The 9,602-nt window shown below is 51.7% G+C and overlaps 1 protein-coding gene across 3 annotated transcripts in view; it reads right to left on the bottom strand.

Moving 5' to 3' along the window:
- The window catches only part of LOC142014211 (inverted formin-2-like), a 76,094-nt gene extending 66,906 nt beyond the window's left edge, over positions 1 to 9,188 (bottom strand). For 2 of the 3 annotated variants that reach the window (XM_074996402.1, XM_074996401.1), the window contains exon 1: positions 8,962 to 9,171. The gene's annotated coding sequence lies outside the window, so the exon portion shown is untranslated. Of the gene's footprint in view, positions 1 to 8,961 lie in introns of all 3 variants that reach the window. The other variant, XM_074996403.1, reaches the window with a different exon arrangement.
- Between the last annotated feature and the right edge of the window lie 414 nt (positions 9,189 to 9,602).

The following is a 9,602-nucleotide window of genomic DNA, read 5'->3' on the forward strand; positions in this document are numbered from 1 at the left end:
CACTCTTTCACACGACCACACAAATGCAATGGCAAATTAGGCCTCAGGTGTTAAACTACAGAATACAATCTATTTAACTAAACTACCTTTTATTAGATAAGACTATGTTGCCCTCTGGATTCCCTAAAATCAGGTGATGCAAATTTCTTCATATAGAAAATGCAGCGCTTTCCTTTTGGAGGATGGATGTGCAAGGCTTAACAGAAGAGAATGCCGTCCAAAAAGTATGCAGGAGACAGCTTGCAAACGGATAAAACCACTGTGGAAGAAGAAGCCCAGAGAGCACTGCCTTGTTAACACTAATTTAGTTGAATTTCCAGGGAATGGAACGTAATACAGTTACTTGCCAGCTCTATGAAGACAAACAGACCTGGCTCTACTAAGTTAAAAATGACGTCATCTTCATTCAGTTTACTGGACAGCTGTGAAGTCTGGGGCATCTATGCCCAACCTTTTGTTAGAAATGGTGCAGAGACACATGGCTGCATGCAGACACAGAAGCTCAGGGAAGCAATGTGCTTCCAGCAGGCAGAGGCTTTTCTTGGTGAACACGTGTTCTGCTAGTATGCGGGGAAGGCTAGGACAAAGAGGATGATATGATGGCCCCATTTCCTCCCTGGACCCATGGAAATGGCATGTGACCCAAGGAGAATTAGAAGAGACCAGTTCCTGTGTCCTTCTGGCCACAGGAACTGCAATGTCCCTGGTTCCACAAAGAAGAAGGGAAGTTGATGTCCACGTTCCACCCCTTCTTACCCATCATGACCACCACAAGGGCCAGGGACAGTCTTGCTCAGTATATTGAGCATCCTGCATTCCAGAGTATGGCCTGAAACTGCATTCTGCCCAGTTCTCCACTCCTACCACCTATCCTTGGGCTCTAAAACATGGCTGAGCTTTACAAGCCAGAGACACTAAATGAACAAACCCTAATGGCGTTCAGATGTTTTGAGATAGTCATTGATGCCCCTTCTGCTGACCCTCCATCTCCTGCTCTGATAACAGTGTTGCCCTTCTGCCAAGCAGAAGCAGATGTTTAGGGCCTTTCGGGTTGGGTTCCCAAGGGAGGAGAAAATCAGTGATGTTACAGGTGGATATCTTCCAAATGTAACTATAACTGCTTTATCTACACTTATATCAGACTCTCCCTTCTTATACTCCTTGCTTTTAGGAATCTCATCCCAACACCAATGCCCAGGTCTCTGAGACTAATTCTGCCTTGAGAACTGATTTGAGTTTAATCCAGGTTATTGGGTTCAGCACTGGGTGGGCATTAAGAGGACTGTGATGTGCAGGCCAGAGTAGGTGGTTTGGTGGTTCTTTCTGGCCTTAAACTCCATGGGTGCTACAGCCACACAGCTACAATGCTGCAGCTATATATCTCTATAGCACCATATTGGAGACTCTTCCTATGGCAATAGAAGGGGCTATTCAGTCAATGCTGGAACTCACCTCCCTGAGAGGAAGTAGCTCCGTTCACAGAAGAATTCTTCCACACGCCTAACTGTGTTTTCATTAGGGAGTTGGTTAGCCTAACGACAGCACTCAGAGGTATTAATTTTTCGTACCTCTAAGTACCTTACTTGCCTGCAGCCCATGAAAGCTTATACGTGAATAAATGTTAGTTTTTAAAATGATGCAGGACTCCTCCTTGTTTTTGCTAAAACAGACTTACATAGCTACCTCTTTGCAATGTTTAAGTGTTGCCCACGCCTATGACTCCAATAGGATATCAAGGTAGAGAACAAATTCTCCATTTCCTCACACAGCTCCCTTTATACAGAACCTTGTGCATAACCCAAAAACTAAAACCACTACCATAAGCCTGTCTTCTAAGACTAAAAGTATACTCACATACTAAGGTGGGGGCAGGGAGGGGACTTCCAGAATGCAGGCTGGATCTGTCTCCCTGCTTAATCTGATCCAGCCCATTGCAAGTCATCATGCTGGCATGGGGCTAGAGTATGGGCACCAGCTGGTGCCCCAAGCCCATTGCCACTACTGGCAAAATTGAATTAAGAAAGAGTCTTTAGGGGCTGCAACCACTAAACCTCCTGTCCTGAGCCCCCTCCTGCACCCCAAACCCCTCATTTCTTGTCTGGGGCCCTTCCTATACCCCAAACATCTCATCCCTAGCCCCACCACAGAGCTTGCACCCACCTTTACTCCCTTCTGCACCCATCCTCCTGCCTCAACCCACAGCTGCCTCCAGCTGAACTCCTCAGTTTTGGCCCCAACTCAGAGCCAAAGGCCCCCATGAAAGCTAATAGACCCAGGCACCCAGAAGAGTTAATGCAGCCCTGAATACATGTGAGCTGAGTGAAGTTTCTTTGCTTTGCTTTGCTTTGCTTTGCTTGTGTGTGGCTTCCCCAACTGAATCTAGGGCTACCATATTTGAACTTTCAGAGAAGAGGCCACACTCCCTCTCAGGGGCATCTGTATCAGCATCTACCAGCTCACGTTGTATTAAATGTACTAGATATACTATAACACATTAATACAATGTGAGTTGGTAGGCGCTGATACAGATACACTCTCTCTCAGGGTTGTCTTCTCTTTTGAAAGTTCAAATATGGAAACCCTGCAACTGACTTTCTGTGGGTCAATGGCCCCTGAGAGAAAAAAAAAATTCCCCACCCCTGGATTAATTTGGGCAATGACGCTTAACCATCTAGTGATACCGGTCATTACTTTAACCAGAGTGACTGAACCCATAATTGAGACCTTTCCAACACCAAAATCTGACAGATCTATAGCTGCTTGTTGTTAATCTTGATTATGCTTAGTCTAGCATGTCTTTTGAAGGCAACTCTCACTTTTCAGGTGGCTTTAACATTTTGCATGAAATCCTGATCCAACTCAAGCCAATGACAAGATCCAATAGATTTTAGTGGAGCCAGGCTATTTTCACTTGAGTCTAATTTCTGCCCAGAATAATGCCACTGACTTTTTTTGCCAGGACCTTCATTCACTCACATCTTTCTTAAAATCATTTTAAGTACGTCATGAAACCCCATGCCTCCATTTATTTCTGGCTAACAATTTTGAACCATTGTGAAATGTCAAGTAAAGTGCCAAGCTGTTGGAAAGCGCTACACTTAGGAACAATACTGATCGTTATGTCAAATGGAAAAATTATTGTCAGGCCAAGCAACAAAGATCCCTCTGTCTTTAAACTTTCCATGGGGATAAGAGATTATGCTAACAAATCACAAACAATATTCATCTGCCGCATTCCACAACCAGTTCCTTTCGGCAGCAATAGCTCAAGCATACGCATACGCGATGACTCAGCAGAGGATGAACGCTACACTCCCTTTGCACTTATTTTTACACTGAGTCCCATAAAATTGGCTACCGCTCCAAGCAGTCGACATCTGGAAGGAATTATGAAATCTGCCTGCTGCTCTGCAGTTGCTTTCCCAGGGAAAACTGCTCAGATTCTGATTAGAAAGTTTAGTTGCATGGCTAAGCCCAGGCCCACCGAGAGCAATTCCAGGCCCCAGGACAGAACAGTCAATGGGGCCCCCACGCCTGCTCAAGCCACGCCCACCTGGACTTGGTCCACCTGACATTTGGGTGGTGCTGCGCCTGCGCTGGCTGGGGCACAGTGAGCTGTTGGATGGGGTACTCAGCGCACTCTTCCAGCACAGCCAGCACTCCCATGTGCTCACCCAGTAGCGCTGCCACTGTCTAATTGCACAAACCCAAAGACCCTTGGCCCACTCCCTGCCCCGCTCCTTCCCCAAGGCCATAACCCTGTCTCACCCCTTCCTCACTCTATTCACCCTCCTGCTGTTACTTGCTCTCCCCTTTCACCAGGCTGGGCAGGGAGTTGAGGTGTGAGTGTGGGGTGCAGGTTCTGAGGTTTGTGAGGGGCTGGGGTGCCAGGCTCTGAGCAGGAGTTTGGATGAGGGCTCTGGGCTGGGGTTGGGGCTCTCAAAGAGAGGTTGCGTGTGGGTGGAAGTGAGAGGTCGGGAGGGAGTTTGGGGGTGGGAGGGGCTGGCGGTTGGGCTGTGGGAGGGAGTTTGGGGGTGGGAGGGGCTGGGGCTTGGGCTCTGGGTGTAGCGGGGCTGGGGGGTCAGGCTTTGGGAGGGAGTTTGGGGGTGGGAGGGGCTGGGGGGTCAGGCTCTGGGTGTAGCGGGGCTGGGAGGTCAGGCTTTGGGAGGGAGTTTGGGGTGGGAGGGGCTGGAGGGTCAGGCTCTGGGTGTAGCGGGGCTGGGAGGTCAGGCTTTGGGAGGGAGTTTGGGGGTGGGAGGGGCTGGGGGGTCAGACTCTGGGTGTAGCGGGGCTGGGAGGTCAGGCTTTGGGAGGGAGTTTGGGGTGGGAGGGGCTGGGGGGTCAGGCTCTGGGTGTAGCGGGGCTGGGAGGTCAGGCTTTGGGAGGGAGTTTGGGGGTGGGAGGGGCTGGGAGTCGGGCTCTGGGTGTAGCGGAGCTGGGGGGTCAGGCTTTGGGAGGGAGTTTGGGGGTGGGAGGGGCTGGGGGTCGGGCTCTGGGTGTAGCGGGGCTGGGGGGTCAGGCTTTGGGAGGGAGTTTGGGGGTGGGAGGGGCTGGGGGTCGGGCTCTGCGTGTAGCGGGGCTGGGGGGTCAGGCTTTGGGAGGGAGTTTGAGGGTGGGAGGGGCTGGGGGTTGGGCTCTGGGTGTAGCTGGGCTGGGGGGTCGGGCTCTGGGAGGGAGTTTGGGGGTGGGAGGGGCTGGGGGTTGGGCTCTGGGTGTAGCTGGGCTGGGGGGTCAGGCTCTGGGAGGGAGTTTGGGGGTGGGAGGGGCTGGGGGTCGGGCTCTGGGTGTAGCGGGGCTGGGGGGTCAGGCTTTGGGAGGGAGTTTGGGGGTGGGAGGGGCTGGGGGTCGGGCTCTGCGTGTAGCGGGGCTGGGGGGTCAGGCTTTGGGAGGGAGTTTGAGGGTGGGAGGGGCTGGGGGTTGGGCTCTGGGTGTAGCTGGGCTGGGGGGTCGGGCTCTGGGAGGGAGTTTGGGGGTGGGAGGGGCTGGGGGTTGGGCTCTGGGTGTAGCTGGGCTGGGGGGTCAGGCTCTGGGAGGGAGTTTGAGGGTGGGAGGGGCTGGGGGTTGGGCTCTGGGTGTAGCGGGGCTGGGGGGTCAGGCTCTGGGAGGGAGTTTGGGGGTGGGAGGGGCTGGGGGTTGGGCTCTGGGTGTAGCTGGGCTGGGGGGTCGGGCTCTGGGAGGGAGTTTGGGGGTGGGAGGGGCTGGGGGTTGGGCTCTGGGTGTAGCTGGGCTGGGGGGTCAGGCTCTGGGAGGGAGTTTGAGGGTGGGAGGGGCTGGGGGTTGGGCTCTGGGTGTAGCGGGGCTGGGGGGGTCAGGCTTTGGGAGGGAGTTTGGGGGTGGGAGGGGCTGGGTGCCAGATTCTGGGAGGGAGTTTGGGTGTGGGGTGCAGGCTATAGGCCAGGGAAAGGGGTGCAGGATGCAAGGGGAATTCAGGGGTCATCACTTACCTCAGGCATCTCCTGTAAGTGACTGGCACTGCCCTCTCCTAGTAGCTCCTGGAGGTGGGGGAACTTCACACATCACCGCCCACAGGCACTGCCCCCGCAACTCTCACTGGCTGTAGTTCCCACCCAATGGAAGCTGTGCTCAGGGGCATGGAAAAGCACACAGACACTCCCCTCCCACAGGAGCGGTGCTCAGCAAGGGTGGGCAGAAAATGTCTTAGCCCCACCGTGCAGCCAGAGGTCCCAGGCCCTTTAAAATCTCCAAAGCCCTGGGCAATTGTCTGCTGCCCTCCCCCACAACCAGTCTGGCTAAGTCACAGAACTATTCCGCCCTCTTTTACAAGATTTTTTAAATTGTTCCTTCAGTCGTATTCTTCCAGCACAGCTCTGAAACTGGAACAACTAGAACATCTGCATCAGAGCCCGCGCCCAAATCTACAGCAGAACTAACAGAAACAGTGCCAGCTAAATGAACTAGAATCAAGGGTGCTTGGCTAAATCTCAACCCTAATTGACTTGACCTAATCATCTATGTAAATATTTGGATGGCCCTTTACACTGTGATGTCCGAGGGCCTCCCAAGTATCTTAAAAAATAAATGTTTGCAAAATCCACGTTGTACTTTGGGCTTTCAGTGTTCATTTGTCTGTTTTATAAGACAGAGTCAATGCTGGCAACACAGCTCTTATAAGCACCCCTTTAATAATCTGTTGTTAAGTATCTGATCCCATCGAACAGGTAAATACACCTGAGTTCTAGTTCTACTGGGAAGTAGAGACTCATAATAAAGTGTGGTATGAAAAAGACTTGGAAAATACACTGATAACATATGAAAAAGACTTGGTAAACACATGATAACCTTATAAGAATTAAGTGATGTGCCCCACGCCAAAGTCAAAACAGGGTTAAATCACATTGTCAGACTACAGCTAGATTGTACAATCAGGTAAAAAGTCACAAGACTATATATGTATACAGATGTATAATTCCTAGGGCTTTGTGGTATGTCAACACTGCAATAAACCACCTGTAACTGGCCCCCATGATAGCGCAGGTGGGCTGTGGGGAGGGAGGATTTGGGTTATAAAACTGTAGTGTAGACATTTGGGCTCAGGCTGGAGATGGGCCTCTGAGATTCTCCCTACCCCCAGCATAGTCCCAGAGCCCCAGTGGGGTCAGCGGGTGGCAGCTTGTTCTGAATCATTACTGATAAATCCCTATTATATAAACACTCTTTATAAGAACAGAGGTGTTAACCATGACAGTTGAACAGCAGTTCAGATAACTTACGTTCTGCCTCCTTACACATCAGGCCAACTTTAAATGGACCCAGGTTAACAAAATAAACAAGCAGTCCTGTAGCACTTTAAAGACGAACAAAATAATTTAAGTGATGAGCTTTCGTGGGACAGACCCACTTCTGCAGATCTGGAAAATTCCAGGAAGCTCATTACCGAATAAATTACTTTGTTAGTCTTTAAAGTGCTACAAGACTGATTTTATTGTTTTGTGAAGATACAGACTAACACAGCTATCTATCTGTGACTGGACACAGGTTTTTATTCCTGATCTGATCCATTGTGCAGTTAACCAGCTCATATCTTCTACAGGAGAGGTGGCATCATTATACAGCGGTAGGAGAAATCCTTCACCTATTCTCACATGACCACTGTGTATAGAAGACTTTAAAATTAATGTTTGTAAAATGAGATCCTTTGATGACAGTCTAATAGAAATATTAATTTATTACAAGACAGAAACAAGTTTTCAGTTATCTGGATAAATTTCTGCACAACATATTTCTAGGTCTTATGATAGCAATGCCCTCTGTATACTGGAAAATCAAGACAAGGATCAAATAGGGGGTGTGTCTCACTCTTCTATTTCTACTGAGAAATAGGAGTCAAAATCCAGGAAAATGCAGTAGGTCAAACACATTCTTAGTGTAACTCCACTCACTTTAATTCAGTTCCTTCACATCAGGACTTAATTTGGCCATCCATCTGTCCCTACAAAAAACGACCAGTGCTGTAGCACCTTAAAGATGAACAAATTTATTTATTAGGTAAAGAGCATTCGTAGGTCATACCTACTTCCTCAGATTTTCATATTGGAGTAGACAAATAGAATTCAGAGTCCTGTGCAGGCTATACAATCTTTTGTTTGATGTGCTCCTCCAACTGGGGCTTCCCCACTTGGAAGAGTTGCCAGGTCAGGTCACTCGGCATTTATCTGGGCTGAGTCCAAGGTACTTGTGGCGAGAGCCAAGCGTATCATAAAATGCTGGGAGTTAAAACCTCAAGCAGAATTTGGCAAAGTTTCTCCTGCCTGAGACTATGGTGAGGATGTTCAGAAACCTCCTTGATTTTCCCCTTGGCTCCGGAAACTCATCTTAGGTTGCTGATGAGCAGATGAGGGTACCCTTCACAACATTGCTAGCATGTCAGTGAACACCCTCTCTGGGAACAAGTATTAGAGAGGTAGCCGAGTGAGTCTGTATCTTCAAAAACAACAAAAGTCCTGTGGCACCTTATAGACTAACAGATATGCTTATGCTCCAAAATATCTGTTAGTCTATAAGGTGCCACAGGCTCTCCGGGATATGGAAGCCTGTGTGTGTGTGTGTGTGTGTGTGTGCGCCCATGCATGCATGCAGGGATGGGTGGGGTGGGGTGGTGTAGAAAAAGGGAAAGCCCGGCTAAAAATGCCAGACACAAAACTTTCCTTCAAAAGCAACTTCACAAGCAGGCAGCTGATATGTTATGTCTACAGATCCAGCACAGCCAGCAGAAGTAGAAACTTCCCCACGTTCATCACAAACGAGCCTCACCCTAACTCCAGGATCACAGCTTTCAGAGACAGTGGAGCAGGCAATGTAAGCCCCTTCAGCCCCTCATCTAAGTAAATTGGCATCATATTTTAAATCATGCAGTTACACTAGGGCCCTGAACAGCTACTTAAGGCATTTATAAGGGGCAGAAGTTAACCCCTTAACCTGCAATCCACAGGACCCCAGCAAAGTAAAGCACACTAAGTAGAGGAGTCAGCATCTGCTATACCTACCAAACCAGTCCTGGGGCACAACCCCGAGTCTAAAACCGCTGGGTTTTCTTACACCATGGCTGCTGAAAAGCAGCCCAATGGGTGGGTGGGATTAAGGCCTCGGACGAGCCCCTGATTTGTTTTTTCCGGCCCACTGCGGTGAAATAAAGCGGCTGTGCCAGCGCAGCTGGCTTGTTTCCCCCCTCCCTGAAATTCTTCGCATAGCGGAGTCGGCCCCAATCAGATCCTTCACCATTCCTGCCCAGGGAAAAGCCCGGACTGCAGCGGGATGCCTGACTCCAGCGAGAGCCCGGCCGGGGACTGCAGCCAGCGAGCCCCGGTCGGCCCCGAGCCCTGCCGAGCAATGACTCTGCAGCCCGGAGCCCGGGAAAAATCAAGTCACCGGCGCCGCTCACTCCCCCGCTCCGCCCTCCCCGCAGCAGCCCCCCGGGGCAATGCAACGAGAGGAGGGTCTTACCCAGCTCTCCCCGCGCCGGGTTGGCTCTGCTCCCCAGTTTGCTGCTGGCGGGTGTGCCGGGACCCGCTGGCGGGCGCGGGGAAGCTCCGGATTGGCAGCCGCAGCCCAGCCGCTCCCAGGCGCTCTGCCGCTGCCGCTCGGCTCCCACTGCTGCTCAGCGGCCCACGTGGAAGGAGCCGTGGCCCGCCCCGGCCGGGCGGGTCCTGCCAGCCCAGCGCCAGCAAGCTCCGGAGCTGGGTGTGCAGGGAGTGCCGGGCCCAGGCACCGCCCAGGCACACCGGGGCTCCCTCCGCAGCTGCAGCCCAGGGCAGCCGTTCCCCGCCCTGCGGCAACCGGCAGGGGGCCCGCAGCATCAGGGAGAGGGGAGACCTAGGCCCCTCCGGGGCGGGGAAAGATCCAAGGACAGTGGTGGGAGGAGGGACCGATAAACCTGGCTCCAGGAGTGGTAGAAAACGCAGGGTGCCAGTGGGGAGCCAGAGCATCTGCTCTCCGGGCCACAGCCTGGAGGAGGCTGGCTGTTTGCTTCCCCCTAAGAGCTGCCACCAACCTGCCCTCCCAACACACTCAGTATTACAGGAAGCAAAGGGAACGCAAGAGCCACAGCTAGAGGATAGATTCCATCTAGGCCTGGCATTGCCAGG

This window comes from Carettochelys insculpta, chromosome 6 (assembly GCF_033958435.1).
Source record: "Carettochelys insculpta isolate YL-2023 chromosome 6, ASM3395843v1, whole genome shotgun sequence".
Classification (NCBI taxonomy): Eukaryota; Metazoa; Chordata; order Testudines; family Carettochelyidae; genus Carettochelys; species Carettochelys insculpta.